The sequence below is a fragment of the Protopterus annectens genome, chromosome 13.part0 (assembly GCF_019279795.1).
Source record: "Protopterus annectens isolate FY-2018-M chromosome 13.part0, PAN1.0, whole genome shotgun sequence".
Classification (NCBI taxonomy): domain Eukaryota; kingdom Metazoa; phylum Chordata; order Ceratodontiformes; family Protopteridae; genus Protopterus; species Protopterus annectens.
The window spans coordinates 377582243-377603601 of NC_056747.1; the positions used below are offsets into that span (position 1 = coordinate 377582243).

At 39.5% G+C, this 21359-nt stretch overlaps 1 protein-coding gene across 3 annotated transcripts in view; it reads left to right on the forward strand.

Annotated features, from left to right (window-relative positions):
* The window catches only part of REEP6 (receptor accessory protein 6), a 1065881-nt gene that overhangs the window by 297972 nt on the left and 746550 nt on the right, over window positions 1–21359 (forward strand). The gene's annotated exons all lie outside the window — the stretch shown is intronic.

Genomic DNA, 21359 nt, shown 5'->3' on the forward strand with positions numbered 1-21359 from the left:
GGCTCTACAGTCCTCAAGAGTTTGTTCCATTGAGCCACCCAGGATAGAGGTGCTAGGGACGCGGTCCCATCAAGCAAGAATGAAGGCGAGATTGACAACTTAACATTAAGAAGTTATGTACCTACCATAACGTTCCATGTTAGTTGTCTTCTCTGCCTTCTTTCTTGCGACCCTCCCTCCTTCCCCCTGGCCTGGACAGACCTTGTATAAGAAACTATAATACTAAAGACCATTCAGACCTGGTCCTTTTTCCATTTGTAAGTTTCTTCTTCCTTTGGGAAGTATTGTTTATGCTTGGTGTTATTGCCCTTTTGTCAACAAACGAGATCTGGGTACTTCCTGCCTTGCATCATGGGATATGGGGCTGCCTCGAGCTGGTAAAAGGAGTTCTCGAGCTAAAGCAAGTGCCGAGTCGGAGCCGAGGGATCGGCTCCGAACCCATCAAGCAAGAAAGAAGGCGAGAGAAGACAACTAACATGGAACATTATGGTAGGTACATAACTTCTTATTTGATGGGTCTTGGCCATTTTTAGGTAACTGCCACCACTGCTTTCTTTGGGAGGTGCTTCTCTTCCTTTTAAAATAATGTTAAACAAAACCTTCCAGATCTTTTCACTTTCTTCCCTCCTAGCTTCCAAACTTCCACTGGAATGCCTTCTAGTCCTGGGACCGTTCCTGTAGATTGGTTATATGTCACAGTTTGTATCACATCTCTTCCTATCCTGTTAGTAATTGAGCCTCATCTACCTCTAAACTTGGCATATTTAATTCTTGCATAAATATTTCCATAATTCTCTGCTTTATACAGATTTTCATAAAATTTTCAAAATATTTCTAATACCCCTACAGTATTTCTGGTTAGTTCCTTGTTATAGGCTCCCTAAGCTTGGCAACAACCCTTTCTACCTTCTGTTGCTTAAAACATTGTGCTAAAAAATGTTGTGCTCTGGAGGTATTATCAAATAACAGTTGTAATCTTTCTAAACTCATGCATATTACCAAAGTAGTCCCTTATTTTCTCTTTAGCCTTCTGCAGTTGCGCCTCTTCTTCTTCTGTGAGATTCCCGCTGTTATGCAATACTTCAAACTTTCAGTCCCTCTAAATGATTCTTTTACTTGTTAACCATATCACTTTTCTTTTATTTCCACCCTATTTTTAGACTCCACTTTAATTTCATTCCACTCTCTAGCTATATTTTCAGAAGAAAGTTCTATCTTCTGTAATAACTCTTGAATAATTTCCACTACCCATTCCTTAAATTCCTGTCTTTTTAACTGATAGGTGGGGAAGTGCCAGTGTCTTTTTTTTTATTTCATTACTCTGCATTTTTATTTTAGTTATTATTAGCACGTGACCTGAAATAGGCATTGAATTCATATCAAAACTTCCAATTAAATGCACATGTTCCTCTGAACTATAATTTCTGTCTAGCCTAGTCCAGTTTTTATAACTTGAGGAATATGTAACTTTTCTCCATACTCCTCCTACTGAATTCACATCTTCCATACCAAATATTTTATAAACTCTACCATCTTTTGTTGTTTTTTCCCTTCTAGGTCCCCCATATACATCCTTACTATTGTAAATCAAATTCCACTCCCCACCTATAAGTAATATTCCCTTCTGAAAGACTATTAGTACCCCCACAATTTTCTCAAGCTCCATTGTAGGAGATTAGGTAGAATATAAATACATGCAGGCATAATCCTCCTCCCTTGCTAGTAGCCCCTTATTACTACAGATCTGCCATTATTATTTTTTCCCTCTTCTATCACTATTAGAGCCGTTCTTGTAGTTGATATAAGCACTCCCCTTTTTCTGTGTCCCAGATACTCCTCTGACTTACCGTTCTGAAATCCTTTCATTGTCAAATTCACATGTTCAGTTCTTTCCAAAAACCCTCAAACAAAAAAACACACACCTCCAGAATAGTCTCAAAACCTATTAATTTAATATTAGCACACAAAAATGTGTACATCTTTAAATAATGAAGTTTAAGCCTCCTAATAGGAACAGTTGTCACAGATTGACAGCCACACTCACAGGCTTGAATTAACCAATAATGAATATTATCTTAGCTAGGATGCATGTGCTTCTACTTCCACTAAGTGCTGTCTGTTTTTGTCTTATATTTATTCCTTTCCCAAATGAAGAAAACGACTTTGCTACTTTCAGAAAATGTTATCTTCTAGGCATTAAAAGGAAGAAGTATTCTGTTTTTATTGCTCCTTTTAGATTGTCGCCATAGAAACACAAGAACTAGATACACAGTTGCATTCTACTTCACATATTAGACTGTAAACATTTATTTGCTAGAGGGAAACACTCTTCAGTATTCATTATAGTCAATGTTCTTTTTATTTATTTGCTTAACTTGTTACTAAATCAAGACAAGGGTCTTAATCCAGTCATTCCCCTGTGCAAAAGTAAGAAAAGACATATCAGTGTTACTTGTATCATGCTCTTTTGTCCAGCCTTTCTTCCCTTTTTACATTGCAATGCCTAGATTTCTTAAAACTGAGCAAGAAGAACAAAAGGAAAATAGTGGCTCCTGTTTACTTTAGTATCCCTATTACACACAAAAGTAACCAAAAAAGCTTTAGTTTATAGCATGCAGTACATGTCAGTTAACTCTCTCCTTCCTGTTCCCCTCTCCTAAATCTTCCAAACATGACATGAAGTAGGGCATATGCTTTGGAGTCCTCTACAAGTTTAATAAAGTCAAAAAAGTCCAGTATTTACAGTTATTTTTGTTCCATCATATTTCACAAATATAATTAATTCTTTGTAATCCCACATTTATTCATCAGTTTTTGAGTTGTTGGTTTTCTTCCTGTTGTTCTCCATTTCTCAAAGCCAGGCACTAGTTCATTTTCAATGTACTCCTGATTCTCCTAGTCAACTCTTGTGCTTTTTTCTCTCTCTCTCAAGCATTTTCCGTTGGAACATTGTAAAAGGTTTCACTGATATAGTCTCTGTATGGGCTTTATTATGAGAAGAGTACAAAGCAGAATCCCCTCCTGTTTGATAACTTGCTTTTTTTGGATAAACTTTCCTCCTTACCATATTCTGCATCAAAGAATGATTTCGACTCTCCAGAAAAAAAATGTTCTAAAATAGCTGGATATAGCAGCTTAACTCTTACATCTGTTTCTCAACATTCACTGATTGCTGGAATACATTTAATCATCTTCTGCCTGGTGTACAGTGAGTAACCATTTTCAACAAGCACTCTGCTGGTCTCCTACTTTTAGTACTTTGTGCTTTTTCCACATTTTTGTCACAATCATCACTTTCTGCTGGGAGGATTGCTTCTTTACTATTAAAAGTCTGGTTTGCTTTCTCATGGCCAGGTTTGGAGCATACACACATTGTGCCCTTTCAATTAACAGCTCCTGATTTGGAATACCAGTCCAGTTGTTTATTTGTACTTTCTTAAAATTAATACAGCCTGTTCCTTCCAGTTTCTTTGGTATGGCAGAAAGTCTTAGGTTTTCCACATGCTCTGTCCTCTAATTCTGCCATTTTTTGAAGCATCTCTTCTTGAGCAGTCACATTATCAGCCAGCTTTTCTTGATGTCGACTCTGATTTTAGCAGTTTTATCAGCTCATCTGAATACCTATTTAGATGATCTATAATTTTTCCAGCCTTTTGTTATTTGAATTAATGCACTCCAGTGTTTTAATCAGCAATAATCACATTTGACTTATTTTCCTCTAAACTATTGGAAATCATGTCTTACACCAAAGCTGGGGTTTGAACAGCTTTTTGCTAAACAGCTGCAAGATACTTCCTAGATAGTGTTTTCCTCTGAACTTTTGTGATCGATTTTCTTTTTTATGTTCTCTGAATTATTTTTTTTTTTTTTTGCTGCCATCCAGGCATTGCAATTAATAGTTAGTGAAATTTCCTCAAAAAGATGAATTCACTGGCTGTCTTTTCCGAGTTTCTTTTTTTCACACTGGGAGAACTGAAATTAAGATGTTACTCAGTGTGCACCCATCTTGGAAGACCCTTCCACTATAGCATCTTAACCTAACTGGCTATTAATTTTCTTTTATTTGATCTGATGTTATCTATTTCATTATTCCTCATGACTGGGTCTTGGATCTGATCCAACAGTACACACAACATAGATTCAAGGTTCAAGCTCCCCCCCATACCATAATCCCCTTCTACACTCTAACCCTCAGATCTCATTTACTGTGTTTACGCACAGAGGTGATTCCTGGCTCAGAGCTACTGCTCTTGTTTTTTTACAAGAGTTTTTCAGATAAGTGACTTAATTTTTTGTTGGGTTTAAATAGTTCTCTTTCAGCTATCCTCCCCTCTCTTTTGTAGCTGTCACTGGTATTAGGGCTTTTGTGTAATCCCCCCCTTTTGCTTAGTTGGCGCTTTGTGTCTTTTTTGGTTTCTATACTTGTAGTTGTCTGTGATTACTTGGCAGAAGTTTTTTTGGTGTGTGTGTGTGTGTGTGTGTGTGTGTGTGTGTGTGTGTGTGTGTGTGTGTGTGTGTGTGTGTGTGTGTGTGTGTGTGTGTTTGTCTGACTGTTAGGTATGTCTGAGAAAGGCAAACCTACTGGATTTAAAAGGCGCTGTTCTTGTGGGCGCAAGATGCCAAATTCTGGCACCCACAAGAAGTGTGTCTACATTTTGGGCACTTACCATCTTGAGGCTGATTTCTCTGTCTGTGCAGCAGTCAACCTTTGAGTGCTGTTGGACTGCCAAAATAAGTTGATTTTAAAAGGCATAGCTCAAGGGAGTCCTTTTGTCTTGAATTCCCCTTCTATTTCTTCAGGCCCTAAGGATGCAAAAAGGAAAGCCCTATCTGCTTCCCCAGGTGCTTTTCCTTCTCTGTCTCAGAAATGGCCTAGGTTTTCGGATCAGGGATCCTCGGATCTGTAACTGCTTTTGGCCGTCTCTGATTTGGCATCAACAAATTAGTCAGTAGGTCCTGAGGTCTCCTCAGATTGGAGGCCTTTGGATCTGAAGAGGGTGGTTCATTAGTTGTCAGATCCAACATATTCGTTGGATATGATAGTACTTTTTCAGGGCTCTCCTTCAGAATCCACCAAGGATCCGAAGCACTTAGTTCCTAGGCATCGGAGCCAATCTTTGGATCAAGGCCACCATAGGTCTGCTTCAGGGTCCAGGCTTGCTTGCCCAGCTAAATCCACCTATTTTTCAGCATCCTCCAGATCTTCCAGGAGCCATTTTCCCACTGATATGGACAGGATGATGATGAGCTTCCTCAGAGCCCAGATAGAGATGAGTCTCTTAGTATCTCTAGTTTCTTCAAGCTTGGCGAGATCCCTGGCCCCAAGGTTGCCCTCTCCTCTTCTGACGCTCCCTGTTTAACTGTTTGGTGCATTTTACCCACCTCCAAAGAGACCTGTTTGCTGAACTAACCAAATCTGTTTGAGTTTGTCTGCAGTGGACCTCAAAAAGATCTTACCTCAGTTCACCACTCTATTTTCTCTTGCCAGCTGCTCGATGAGGTTGATCTCTAATGCTGCTGAGGGTACATCTCAACCGGCCGATGCAGGCATTGCATTTACAGGGCAGAATGGCCCAAGGCGCATAGTCCCGTACAGAGACTAAGTTGCACATAAATGTTCTAGAGATGAGAGCAGTCCTCCTGATGTTAAAAGCCTTCCAGGATTGCCTTCCTCTGGGAACAATTGCAGTTCATACAGACAACATGTCAGTAGTCTGGTATATCAACAAGCAAGGGGGAACATGTACTAATTTGCTGTGCATAGAGACCATGAGAGTGTGGGAATGGGCAATTGCTTTCATTCACTTTCTATTTGCAACACACATACCTGGGGAATCCAACATGTTGGCAGACACACTCAGCAGGTCCATCTTGAGCCTGTATGAGTGGTCCCTCAATGCATCAGTGGCATCACAGATATTCAGCCAATGGGGCCAACCCTCCTGCGACCTTTTTGCATCTTCAATGAACAACAAATGCAGCAGGTACTTTGCCTTGATCCCCCTCCAGAGGGGCAGACCACGAGGGATGTTTTAGTCCATGATTGGCCTCCGGGTTTCCTTTATGCATATTCACCTGTCCTGTTGATCCCCAAGGTACTGCAGAAAGTCCACAGACTGAAGTGTCTCATGGTCCTCATTGCCCCTTTCTGGCCTCGTCAGGTGTGGTTTCTTTTCTTGCGGTCCCATCTGAAGTATCCTCCATGGATACTAGATCCCTCACCGGATCTAATCGCTTGTCCCTTGGAACTGCAAACTCTGAATCTCTGATCCTTTCATCTAACCACATGGTTTCTCCACTTCCCATGATACTAAGAGAGTCCAGGCTGGCTTTCCCTGTAAAGAACATGATTCTGGCCTCTCAGAAACCATCAGTTCAAAAACTCTACAAAAGTAAGTGGAAACAGTTTTCCTTTTGGGCTGCTGAAAGAAATCTTGACCCCTTCTCAGCTCTAGTTTTGGATATTTTTCTGTTTTTACCTTTTTATCAAGACGGTGCCAGTTTCTATACCATAAAGCTGCAGCTGGTGGCCATTTCCAGTTTTCATGTTAGTAGACAAGCCTACCTTTTCCTCGAGTCTATGCAAGGCCTTCATGAAAGTTTTTTTCTCCTCAGGCCTCCTGTCAAAGATCCTTCTTCCCCTTGGAATTTGACTATGATGTTGCAGTGTCTCAGTCAAAACCCTTTTGAGACTGTTCATTCCTGTGATATTAAGTTCCTGTCTTGGAAGACTGCCTTTCTTGTGGCCATAACGTCAGTTAAGAGAGTCTTGGAATTACAGGCCTCGTTATCCAAGCCGCCTTGTATAATTTTTCACAAGGACAGATGCATTCATACAGAGTCCTCAAAGGTGACCTCTGTCTGGCATACAAGGCGATCACTGACCCCACCTTGATGGGACTGCTGCATATCCACAAGTCAAGCTCCACTCTAGTAACCTATACGTGCGGCCTCAACCTGGTCTGTGACATCAACAAGACTTGTTGGTGGGACAGATTTGTGTCCCAGAGACTCCCCCATCTATGGAATAGACTTCCTGTCCACATAAAGCAGAGTACCTCTTTACCCCTTTTCAAGCGCAACCTGGATAACTGGATGGGAAATGGACAATATACCCCTGGGATTCTACCCATGTCCCTGCTGGACAGGGGCATCAGGTGCTGATTGTTTAAACATGGGCTAAACTCTTGGCTAGGCCTAAGGGCCTCAGGGCCAAAAGCCTAGTAACCTCCTATGACAGGGTGGCCTTGAGAACTAATCCTTCCTTCATGCCCAAGGTAGCCACTGAAAATAGTATCAACCAGTCTATTCAGTTACCTGTCTTTTTTAAAATCATTCCACCAAAGGTAAAGATCTCCTCCATACACTGGATGTACATAGACAGTTAAGATTTTACTTGCACAAGACTAAACCTTTTAGGAAATCTGATCAATTGTTTGTAGCTTTCTCTTTGAACAGACATGATCTGGTGGTGTCTAAGGTAACAATTTCCAAATGGATTTCAAACTGTATTTCCATCGTCTGTTCTCTCAAGGGCCTAGAGTTACCTTGTCCGCCTAGGGCTCACTCAGGTCGATTGCTACTTTGCCAGCTTTTTCTGCAAGGGTGTTTATAGATGACATTTGTGCTGCAGCCATTTGGTCCACTCCTCACACCTTCGATTCTGATTACAGATTGGATATTGTCTCCAGAAACGGAGCATCTTTTTGTGCCATGGTGCTCAGGCACATCCTTCCTTAGGGCCGCCTAAAGTTCTCTTGTAGCTGGGGATTTTGACCCTTTTGTGAGGATAATGAAATGGATACCATCAGATCAGCAGTTATGTACTTACCATAACTTGGTATCTGTGTTATCCTATTTCATTATTCCTCATTTCCTGCCTACCTTCCCCCATCCGTGCTCTGTGGGGTACCTGAGGAAGCTGAAGTCTTTGGCTCCTGGGCTTCGTTTCCCCTTCTTTAAAGTTTATATTCTCCTTGGTTTCTTCAGCAAAATTGATCTGAGGGTTAGAGTGCCTAAGGGGATTATGGGAGAGTGAGGAGCGTGAGCCTTGAATCGAATTTGTGTGCAGTGCTGGATTGGATCTGACACAGTCATGAGGAATAATAAAAATAGGATAACACAGATGCCAAGTTGTGGTAAGTACATGACTGCTGTTTTCTCCCCTCCTTTGGACTATTTTCCTCCTCTTGCTGTTCTGCATAATCCTGTTTAATTACCCCCCCCCCCCGTTTTCATCTTGCTGATGTGCTTTTAGTCCTTTTTTGCTTCTCATTCTCAGTGCTACTGCTGCTTACTGTTGTCCTGAACTATATGTATTTGCAACTTTTTGCAAGTACTATTTTCTTTACCTATTTGTATAACTTGGTCATAATTCTCTGATTTATTCTATCCCCCCGCCACAATTTAAGCAGCTTGTGTTTTCTCATAATGTGACTTGCCATTTACCATTTGTTTTGGATCCGCCCCCCCCCACACACACGCACACATACACCAATCCTGGTGCCAATTTTATCCAGTAGTCTACTTGATCTGCCTCCTGGAGCCATTTCTAATTTTTCACAAAGGCTTCAGCTTTTCTCTTGTAAAATCATTAAAGACTCGCAAGACATTTATAAAATGTATATTTTAACTGTACATGCACTTTGGTTTTCTGTACTACCTTGGGTCTTAGCTGACCTTGGCATCTTTTGAATTTGTAGATTCTGCAGATTAAAATGCTTTTCTGAGAAAACTGTTCTTGTTGGCAATCACTTCAGCTAGTAACATTTCTGAAATACATTATTTATCAGTTGCTTCTTTACTTGATGTTTCAGAGGTAGAGGGGTTCTGGATTACTCTTCACACAATCCCCTTCCTTCATGAGCAGCATTGCTACTGATACAAACTTCAGTAAGTGTATCCGTCTTCCTGTGTTTGTTCCTCTGTACTAATCAAGCAGAATATCTTTTGAGTATGGTTACTAGCCATCAGTTCAGGTTTTATGTTGTCAGAGCAGTGTCTGTCCACAGAGACAATGAGCTCTGTTTCCTTTCCATGAAAAAGCCAGTCCAGAAGGTTTCTGAAGTTATCTTGTGTTGTCTGACGTCATTCAGTTCTGCCATAACACATATGCTATTCTACTAGCTTCAGTACTCAAGCTCATTTGCCTAGAGCATTTGCAGCATCCATGGCCTTTTTCAGAAATGCAATAGTGGGTGATATTTGTGCAGCAACTAGTAAGTCTGTTGCCAGCAACTTTGGAAGGCATCATAAGCTGAATGTGATATCAAGGTCCAGGTGTTTCTTTGGAGGCTGCTGTTATGAGGGGTGTGCCCAAAAGGATTTGCAAAGGACCCAGTCTTGCTGTATATTGTGGATAGTACATGAAAGCTATGTTCTTAATGATAGATCTAAAAAAGCAAGACTATTTATTGCAACATTCCCACCAACTATTCCTTGGGTGTAGCTGTTCATGAGTCTCTCTCCATCTCAAATTTCAGATATCTTTGCAAATCATAGCTCATATCTGGAGAGATTAGTCACTGCAGTCTTTTATGGGATTGGAGTAGATTGTTTGAAAGCCTGTTGTTTACATTGGATGGACTTGCTTTATACACAGTGCTGTACTTAGCATAAAAGTCATTTGCTGTGGTGCTACCATTTGTGCTGACCTTGTACTGCAGGGGTTGATAAGACTCTCACTGAAGATTTTGGGAATGTTTGTCACTTAAAATTTTCCCTTTATTCTTGCTTTATCCCTTTTTCTGCATTACAATGTTTTTATTCCCTTTCAAGTTCTTTTTGCACTGTTTTAAGTTCTGTGGGTCCACTAGGTGACCCCAGGCAGCTGTTTTGTGAATTTCAAAGTGTTTTAATTTTTTTTCTTAGGTAAGAAAATTATTTCCTTTTCCTTTTTGTATTGACAAGGAATTGTTTTCTTGTGCTTTTTTTTGTTTTTGTTTGTAAGGGGTAAGGGTTTTTGTGGGACATTAGCCTACTTGCAGTTATAGCATCACTGACTTCAAAATATGCCCATGGGAAGCAAAGTTTATCTATCAACTGACAGGCACTCTAGTGCTTCATCAGTCTAGGAAGTACTGATAACTCTTCATTTACCTTAACATCAATGATGCTACGAAACGCCGAAAAAGGAAGACATTTATGTCATGCATTTCAGAATTTGTCCAGTGACTGCAATACACTTCTACAGCTGAGATGGCTACTTACTCTGTTGTTCTGCGTTAGGCCGTGCACTTGGTCAAGGGCCATCTATTTCTTCAGGGACACAAACAGAAGAGTGGCAAATCTCTTAAATCCTTTCAAATTTCTGAGAAAAGTTCAAGTTTATGCTGGGTGGGGAAAGCTTACTGAATAAGAAAGTGATGGAACATTTAAAAGTACATCTCATCGAGTCTGATTTCATGTAGTCCCAGTAACGCAATCAGCTTCAGCAAATGACTTTAAAATGTAGCAATATTAATCTGATAAAAAATGTCAGTTTTTGATAAACTTTAACACTCACCCCACAGGTATGAGAATAGCTGGACAGATAGAACCTTTCAGGATGCCATACATGTTTCCCCTTCCCAAAATGTTCAGTGTATGTCTCACTCAATTATTTTTGTAATGCTAAACTCAATATGAAGAAACTGTTCTGGGCTGTCCTTTTTTACAAAGATGTGTTGTGATGTTTTGGGTAGATAGATCTAAATTAGTTCAAGATATTTTTCCTTGTCTTCTCCTGTCCTACAGTTTTTGCTTTATTAACGATGTTGTTAAATGCTCAAATAAAGGTCAACCAAGTAATACATAGAAAAACATGTATTGTAGAAAAATATTTAATTGCACCAGAACTTCTGCATTGATTTTATTATCCATTGATTGACAAATCACTTGGGCAAATCAGATGTAACAAGTTTTCAGTTTTGATTTATTTCTGCTTAGTTTTCATCATTGTAATCACGTCTGCCTCTTTTATATGAGTTGATATTGACAATCCAGTATTAAAGCAGTTAATTCAAAGAAAGGCAATTTGTGACAGAGGGGAGGGGGAGGTCCTGTCATTCTTAAATATCCTATTAGTTGGATAATAGTCTGTGAAGTTATCTACTTGATAGCCCAGACCTTAACAAGCTTCATGTTTTGTTGTCTGTTTGTATCAAGACATCCATTTATTTAGGAACCTTTGCCTTTACTGTCTAAACCAGTTTTTCTTCAGCATTTGCTATTACCTCAATTATCAATCGTAGCAAATCTTTCAAGGTCAGGACTGTGTGCAGCTTCCAGTGCCTTGTCATGACCTTTTTGTTAGTCAAGTTTATTACCTGACTTGTTAATCCTTCAGTTATGATCAGACCCCAAAATGCATGTCTGAGTCAGTTCTGTTTGTAAATGGACAACGTTGGGCAAGAGTTATTCCAGTTCTCTGTTAATGAAATATAAGGAATATGAACATGGCCAGCCTTAGGCATAAGCCTCGTAGGCAGCTGCCCAGGGCACTGCTCTAGCAGGGATGCTTTTCCAGTAATCTGGATGGTGTAGGTAGACCAGGATAGGAGCACCAGGTGGTGTTGGAGGCGTGCTGTGGAGACCTTTTCCCTAGGGCACCAGTTGACCAAAGGCCGGCCCTAGATATGAATTTAGTTGTTCCAGCCTTCTGCCTACAGCTCCAGAAAGTATCTAATACAGTAAAAGTATTGTGGGTGTGTAGCAGCTATGTAAAATACCTGTGTAGATACATCCAGGTCAATATTCTAAATTCTTTTAATTTTTATAGCATAAGTTGGGGCTGAACAAAGTTGGACTCTAATGTTCTGATGCAATGTCTTTATCCAGTGAGTGACCCCATCATGTTCTTAATGTCTTCTGTTGATCCCTTTACCTCATTCAGCAAGTTGTATGCCCTAGAGACATATATTACAGATGGCTCGTTTCTTCTGTTCGCCCTGCCAGCTCTGGTTTAGTAGAAAACTGTCCCATTGACCACTTCATCTTCCTATATACATTACATAGGATCTGATATTCAAATCTTACCCTGTCAACTAGACCACATTAATCTGAAGGCAGCTTCCAGGATATCATTTCCCCTGTCTCAATCATTTGGATATTTTTTTTAAACACATCAACTATTTATTTACCACATCACATAACATTACACATCTTGAGCAATCTTCATGCGTAGTGCGTCTTTTTTGCCACATATTGGGAGTGCACAGCCTTGTATTTCTTTTTTTACCACAATATTAATACATCACTGTACACGGAGTTCCTTTTGTTGTTTTCTACAAATTAAATTTTATATATGCACAGTTTCTCACATACAAGTTTCTCTTGCATCTTTTCCATAAACTTATATTTCCAAGTAATATTTCCATGTCCCTCCTGTCTCCAGCAACTGTGAACTATGTACAGCCCCTCTTTCTGATCTGAGTTCCCATTTCTATGCTGCACTCATGTCCAGTCCTTAAGTATTGTGTTCCTCACCTTCATTTATCCACCCTGTCCATTTTTATTTAAAATTCTTTGTCGTGTTTTTTTACCCAAAGTCTCCTTTCTCTTCTTCTAATAAATTCCTGATTAGCCTTTCCACATCTGCACTTCTCGGAGATTCTTTTTCTATTTTTTATTAATGTTCCTCCCCCCTTCTTATAGGTACTTATGTAGTTTCTTTAGATTTGTTTTCTCTTCTTCATACATCTGAACATAAATGTTTTCTTTGGTAATATGTTCCCCCTTAGATCTCCCTCTAGTAGCAGTTGCCTCATCTCATCTTTATAAGCCATAAGTTTACTACATTACCAGAAAATATCATGTCAGGTCCCTCACTCTTTGCTGCAGCTCCAGCATTCTACCCCTAATGTGGAGAATAGTTTTGTCAGTATTCCAGGATAATAAACACTCATGCAGGCACTTCCATGCAAAAATTCTGAATTTACAGGACTCTGTTACGTATCATAGCAAATGTATTATTTCTCTCCATTCTTTGTCAGTTCCCTCTCTCATCTACCTTTTTTATTTTCATTTTCGTCGTAGTTCATTTTCCTGATCCACCTTTTAAAATCCTCAGCAACCACTTCTTACTTTCCTTCTATTTGCCATGTTTTTATTTCTTCCAATTAACCAACGAGTGATGTTCTTAGTTGCATAGGTTGCTACTAGGATAATGATCCCTAGAGCCCTTGCAAGCACAGTCGTACACCCCAAGCTCATCTGGATCCCAAATATTATGGGCCGCTGTATGGGAGGCATGTTAGTATCGAAGTAACTAGTGGCTCTGTAGGTGGAGAGGTGTTGATTAGGATAATGCATTTCTTATTGATTGCCTCTGTCCATAAGGGACATGGGGGCCAGACTGGGGGTAAATTTACTGTTTCCTGTCCACTTGTCAAGATTTTGTTTGAATAGGGTCATGGATGAACTCTGTTTTATGTGTATGTGGAGCCTATTCATCGGACATGGATCCTTTGGGACACATATCTGTCTGTACAACATGTTCTGTTTTTGTCTCAAGTGAAGTTCACATCCCTGGATCTAGTGTTTCTGCTGCTGTTTTTTTTGTGCATATGCAACAGGGCTGGGTCTGAGGAAGTCCTGTAAGCCAGGCAAAGATACTCTTTCAGCAGCTTATAGGAGACTGAATAAAGAGACAGGGCCTTTATTCTGGACTAGTACTTCTATCTTGCAGCTTGCATGTGCCTGGCTAGACCTTGCCCCCCGTGGAACCCTGTGCTGGATTAATTTTGTAATCGGAGAACATGAATGAGTGAGCTGGCTTTGCATATTATTGAAGGTGCCCTTACATTTGATTGAGATAACATAGTTCGAGTTAAACTTTTTTCTGAAAATTCAGTTCTGAAAAGTGTAAATTGAAAACCCTAAAAAAGGTATTTTTTTAGGCTAGACAAGCACCTCCTGCATCCCCCATGTGGAGCGGGGCTTAGCCCTTCACACTGCCTCAGTTATATATACCAGTTCTACAGTTGCACTACAGTGGAGAGGGAGGGAAAAATCTCTTGAAAGTGCATGCATTGTTGGCTTGCACAAAACAATAAATACAGTACACTGCTGTTAAATGAACATGTTTCAGTAAAAAGGCCGATTATTAAATCATCTTTAACAAAGAGTAAGTGTACCATTACTTTAGAACCCTTGAACAAGCTACCTGAAAAACTGAAAATGTTTAAATCCTTACTAGCAAAAAAAAAAAAAAGTTGGAAAATGTGAACTATTCAGAAAGGCTTCAGTAGCTGTAATTATATTTTGTTTATAGTAGGTGTATGCAAGGTGGTTTCTCTAGGTCTATAAGACAACATCTGATTCAGTTCTATTTGAAAGTTTATTCCTGGAGTGCACTGCTGTGGGTAGCCAACACAGGATGTGGGAACTGAACAGTAAAAATAAGCATCAGTAAAACATAAAAGTGGCAGACACGTTGAAACAAAACCATTCTGAAGATTGAGACGAGCTTCCCCTTGCTGTCTGAAAAAGTCTGCAATTAACTTTCTTCTAAAGTACTCTTAGCTTCTTCACGCTCAGCAGGTCATTAGCATGATACAGAGACCTTTGAACTTAAACAGGTTACAAGTACAATGGGCATTACACCCCCTGTATTCTGTATGAGAGAGCAAAACAGCAAGGATAATTTAAAAAGAAAACTGTGTAAGTAAATCTTATTTTAACAAAAAAGGCACTTTTAAATGTGATCTTTGTTCTACATGGCTTTATATTTCTGACAAGGACATTTTCGTTTGCTCTCACAGTTTGGTTAACTCCCCAATTATGTACATGTCGATTAAGGAGGTTATTGTAATCAGAGGTGTTTTCTATCAGTCCTGTATTGATGACATTCAGCTACACTTCTCCTTCTCACTAGAGAGTGCTGGATTTTTGTACTTTAGACAACTGTTTGGATTTGATTCTTGAATGGATGTCCTGTTATCATTTGAAATTGAATCAGCCAAAGACATGTTGATACATCCACCTGCCTCAGTTATTCTGTTCTCATTTATTACGTACTGGGAGAGTAAGGTGAAATTTGTATCCAGCATCTGTGTTCTAGATGTTTTTCTGGATGATAGCTTGACACTGAAGGAACCAATTGCTTAATCATAAAGACATCTTTTCACCATGAGAATATAGCCTGCACCAGATGCTTTATTCTATCTTAGACTAATGCAGTGCTTTTCAGCTTGGGCTTTCAGGTAATGATATGGCCCACCTACAGTGGGTACAGAGTTTCAGAAACTAGGATACTTGCTGGCACTTCTTGAAGATGTCATATCCCACTTCTGCTGTGAGATCTGTGTTGGTTGCCAGCTGTGGCCAGTGGTGTTTTTAAGATCTGTTATACTCGCCTGCCATGCCTTACGTGATATGAGTTCCGCTTAACTGAAAGACCTGTTTGATTTTGAATCCCTGCTAAGCAGCTCAGATCATCTGGTGAAATGGGGACACCTTTTTTTTTTCTTAAGGCTCAGCCTGAGACATCTGTCAGGGCCTCTTTTAGTTATCGTAGCATTTCCCTGTTTTGAAGGTGTAAATCAGAATTCTTATTTTGAAGATGTCTATACTACCATCTGTTTAGGGAGGCTGTATTGCTATCCTGGAAGGGGCACTTCCTCTTCCTTCAAAATTATAAATTTTAATTGAAGGTTTAGTATTTTAAAATGCATACGTTGCTGTGCTGATTGTAAATACTAATAAATCATTCTAATCTTTATTGTAGTCATTGCTTTTATGTAAATTGCCTAGGCTTAGGCCTAGAGTATCTTTAAGTAACTAAAATATTATAATTGTTTTTTAGTGGAAATATAAGAAGTATCCTGCAAGACTATACCATCATATATATATATATATATGAAGTGCAAAATGGCTGTTTGGATAATATACTGTAAACACATACTAATGAATGATGATCATCATATTGATGACTGCTACACTATCCTTAGCTGTATGGGTTATATCCTGCCAAGGGTATAGCAACCAGGTTATATCCAGCCAAGGGTATAACAGCCAGCCAGTTTTCAAAACTTCAGGGCACCTTTCACAAACTAACAACTTGAACTGAGCTGACTAAAAGACCTGTTTTAGTAGTAAGCTCTTTTTATTGCTGCCGAAGAGTACACTCCCTCTGAGGCTTTTGAGCATTGATGGTTGGCTTGTGCTGTTCCTGTGCTGAACAGGTAAGTTCCCTTTGTGGAAAAAACTTTAATTCAGCAATTTTTATTCTTAATATTTTCCTCTTCAGGAAAGTTATTTTAAAGCTAGGAGTTTGTGTTTTGACAGACTGTTGCGAGACTGTACTTACTTTTAAATGTGAAAGCTCTTTTTTCTGTCAGTTTAAAAGCTGTTTAAAATAACTGAAAACATTTTTTTTCTGTGGAGAAATTGTGTTTATTTTGCTTTGTGGATCTGGCAAAGTTTTTAAAGTGCTTTTTATTGTATTTGTCTGTGAAAAGGTGACTTTTAAAAACTTTTAGTTTTTACCAGCATTTGCTGATTGTTTTTCCTGGGAAAGAGGAGTAATTTTTTTTGTTTTTAAACCATGGAACAGTCTGTCAAGTCCACTGTCGGGTGTCCTTCTTCCAGCCACAAAAAGCAAAAGTTAAGCAAACAGCCTTTGCCATCGCAGCAGGCTAACAATTTGCCTCAACCACAGGTGGATAGTCCACTCATCTTTTACCTTGGATCCCTCTGGTGTAGCACCTAGAGCCACTATGGACCATGGGGTTATCTATGTCCTCTGTGGCGGTTGGTATCCACTCAGGGGGCAAGGAAGAGCCACTCTTGCCAGTCCTGGGGGAATGTTGTGCCCATCTTTGGGGAAGCTGCTACTGTCATTAATAACACTGTTCGTCCCATTTTTACTGTCAACTAGAAAATGAAAACTAAGCATGTATCTTACTCCTCAAATTTCCTTAGAAATAGTACTTGACTGGGTTTCGCTCAGGGTTTAATTCAGGCTATTATTCCTTCTTATACAATAGTTTCTGGTAAAAGAAAGAAGGATTCCTCTTTCCTGAAGAAATTCAAGATTCTGAATTTGGACAGGAGGATGAAGGGCCAGGTGCAGGGTTCTTTTCTCAGATTTCTGATTTGGCCGCAGAGTGGAGCTCAGGTTTCTTACTCTCCCTGTGAGGAGGGCTTCTTTCCCCGACACTATTTCTAGAATGTACCAGTGTTTTCAGAGGAAGAAAACTGAGGTTTCTCAGCCCCTCAGAAAAATATTATGAGCTGTTACAGAAGGAATTTCCAGAATTTGCACCCATTCCTCAAGTTCTGTCAGCTTTGGAAGATGTGTATGTTATTGTCTGCAATTTTCCTGATAGACAACTAGCTTGTCCCTAAAAAGGCAGATAGAATGAATAAAGTTCCTCGATATTTTTACGTTTTTATACACTCTTCCCATACCTGATATAGCAGCTATAGCTTCAGTTAATCCCTTGGTTGCTAAACACTTAGTTAATTCCAATTCTATACTTTCTGATAAGGATTTGAAGATTATTGTTCAGTACTGGAAAACTGTGTATGCTTCTGCAACTTTGATTTTCAGAGTTTTGAATAGTCAGGCTGTTATGTTAAGGTTTGCTCTGACTTATTGTGAAAGGATGAGGATTGTTTTTATCTGCAGTTTCTTCTCATGAGGAAAATCTTCTTTAAATAATTTAATTTCTACTGTTGTTCAAGTCACTACGCATTGTTTACAGTGTGTGTATAACTCTTGTGATACCCCTTCCAGGGCTATGGCCACTGGTACTATTTTGAGGCAGTTTGTATGGCTGCATTCTCACAACCTCCCAGATAAGAATGGGATTTTAAATTCTCCTTTGAACAGAGATTTAGTTTTTGACCCCTCTGCTGCAGCGTGAAAGAGAATACCCCCAAGATCATTGTGGTGGCTCCCTTCTGGCCCAGCCAACCATGGTTTTCTCCCTTATTGGTTTGTAGATAAGTACTAGGCTAGCTGCCATTGCGGGCCATTTGAAGCCTGGCCAGTTTCCATTTTTGTGCTCAAAATAACCTCTCCCATTTAGTTATAGATTGGCCTTGCCTATCCTGTGATTGATAATATATATTACTCCCTACTGAAAATAACGGGGATCATACCACAGATAGTTTGAGGGGACCCATGCATGGGATAAAGCATTTAGGAACTGCATTTGTCCATTAGTAGTACAGGGTGCAGTCTTGGGATAACTTTTCTGTTTCCTATCTATTAATCTAAGTCATGCTTGAAATGGATAGGGATGAACTTTGTTTTATGTGGATGAGGAGTCTATTCCACAGCAGCACTCTCCTCTGCGAAATACATCTGTCCCACCAAACTGTTCTTTTGATGTTGCAGAAGAGGCTTAGATCCCTAGACCGACTATTTCTGATGCCATTTGACAGCTTACCTCTTATCGGACTCTGGAATACATATCCCTTCAGTTTTGCATTCCATTTCCCTATCCTTTGCTGAAATCTTTGCTTAGAGTCTGCCCTGTAATGCCACATTGTCTGCATATAGCAACTTTGGTGACATGTCCTCTCCAACCCATTTGCTAATGTAGTCCAACAGTGTGAAACAGCAGTGGGTTCAGAATTTAACCCTGGTGCACACGCACTACTATATGGCACAGAAACTTGACAGTAAATGCAGAGCAGTTGAGGGAGCTAGATGGGGGGGGGTAGGATGCATACTGTGATATGGACGAAGAAGTGAGGACACGGACAGAAGCCAAAGTAGCTGCAGTTCCAGAAAAGGTCAAGTAAAAGAGATAATGATGGTGCTGGCACAGGTTCCTATTGCATGATCACAGACGCATTCGGTCAAATACGTCTTGATCAAACATAAAAGAACGAAAAGGCAAAATAGCGAAGCGGCTTTTAAGCAAATTCTTTCCCTGGGAAAGAATTTGCTTGGCCGCTTCCGTCACTTTGCCATTTTCGGCAGTGTAGTGCGAACTCAGAGTTGGTATATTTAAGTAGGGGGTGTGTGGGCGGCACAGCCCCCCATGTCGGAGGGTGTGGGGGCAAAGCCCCCCCCCCGACTTTATGTAATGTTTTAACGTTTGTTTTGGAACAGCAATTTTTTTCCCTTGGAAAAAAATCGCTGTTCTGAGGTTTCGACATTGTAAGCTTTCGCTTACATGGGGTCGATTAATCATCATTCACTTTTTTAAGCATTTGATGATATAATGTAGACCCTTCTGGCACATGTGCAGGAAAGCAGAAGAGAATCTGGAGAAGAAGATTTGGGACAGTTAGGAAGAAGGCAAGAGGAAACAAGGGTGTCCAGCAAAAAGGTGGCTGGATTGTGTGAGAGAACATCTGCGACTGTCGAGCATGAGTGTCAAAGAATGTAGGAGAGTGGCATTAAATAGGGAGAGGTGACGACAAGTGACACAATACCTCAACCCCATGTAGAAAATGAGAAAAGGGGGGGGGAGGTTGATGATGATGATTTCAAGCCTCCTTGCTTACAGAAAACAGTTGTTTTAGTTTGTCAGTGGCATTAATCCAGATATTCACCTGTGCAAAAGTACAAGAAAACATCTCAGCTCTACGTATAATATAATCAGTACACTTTACACTCCACCCCAACAGCCCAAGGTTACAGCATATTAAACTTGCTTTCGTCCAGGCTTTCTTCTCTTTTTACACTGAAATGCCTATATTTTTTAAACAAAAGGAAAAAAGTACATGTTTACTTTATCTTTACCACATACAGCAATCACTGAAAAGACTCTCCCTCAACCCTATATTTAAGATGCTCTTGACTGCATACTACACAAATCTGCTTTATTATGTAACACACACTTCATATCATGGAATGTTTTATTCAAATACTATTAAGAGTCAAAATTATTTTACTTGCATTTACATTTTTCCCTTTTGATAGCCTTTTAAATATTAATGATATAAAGTGGGATATGTGCTTTTCAGTCAACGCACAAGTTTAACAAAGTAAACCAAAGTCCAATCTTTGTCAGACACTTTCTTGCAAAGCCATATTTCACAAATGTGATTGATCATTGATTCTTTATAATCTCACATTTGATCACTAATTTCAGAGTTGCTGGTCTTCCTGTACATCTCCATCTTCCAACACCAAATTCTCTAAGGTATTCGTAATTCTTCTAGTTAAATTATGTGCTTTTTCTGTCTATCAAGCATTTTCCTTTATGACATTGGAAAAGGTTTCGGTGACAAAGTCTGTCTACAAGTTTATTGCCAGAAGAATGAGAAGAGTCCTGTCTGTTGGATGACTCTGTTTTTGTTGGAAACTTTTGTATTTCCTCCTTAGCCGTTTCTGCAAAAAGTCTTTTATCCTCCAGGAAAAAATAGTCTGAAGATAGCTGAAAACATCAGCTTGAATCTCATACCTGCCTCTTGACATTCCCTGATTGCTGAGATAAATGTGCTTCTCTTCTGCCCTGGTGTACAGCGAATAATCATTTTCCTCAAACACTCTACTGTCCCCAGTTTTTAGTACTTTGCCCTTCTGCCACAGTTGTCTCAGGGTCATCTCTTTCTGCTGGTATGATTGCATCTGCACTAATGCATGTCTTGGCTGCTTTCTCGTAACTGGGTTTGGGTCATACACTCAATGTGCCCTTTCAGTTAATAAATCTTGCTGTGGAATAGCAGTCCATTTTTTTATTTCTGCTTTCATAATATTAATAATGTCTTTTCCTTCCAGTTTCTCTGGTACAGCAGAAGATCTCAGGTTTTCTCCATGTGCTCTGTCCTCTAACTCTACCATTTTTGAAACTGCTCTTTTTGAGAAGTCTCATACTCGGCAAGCCTTTTCTTTATTTCAGAGACTGATTTTGCAGTTTTATCAGCTTTTCTGAATAGCTAGTTAAAGCTTCTTCTATTTTTCCAGTCTTTTGTTGTTTGGGTTGATATACTCCTTCAATTTTCCTTTATTTTAATCGGCTCTGAGTACATTTGATTTGTTTTTTTTTCCTCTAAATTACTGGAAGCCATCTCTTGTACCAAAGCTGTAGCTTGGACTGCTTTTGCTTCAAGCTGCAGGATTCTTCCCATTCAATATTTTCTCTTGAAGTTTTCTAGTTATTTTCTTTCAGGTTCTCTAAATTTCTTCTTTGCTGGTATCCAGCCAGTGTACTTACTAGCCAGTAACTGAATTTTACTTAAGCTGGCAGAATTACTTTTTTCTTACTGGTAGAGCTGAAATTAAGCTGTTGATCAGTGTTCATTTATCTTGGAAGTCTTCAAAGAATAATGCTGTTTTTGATGGAAATGAAAAGAAAGGTGACTGTCATCACATTTTATTTTGTTTGGTGAAGACAGTCTTATAAATTTATTTGCAGTATTTTCTCCCTAATCTTGCAAAGAATCACAGCATCAAATTTCTACATGTATTCAGT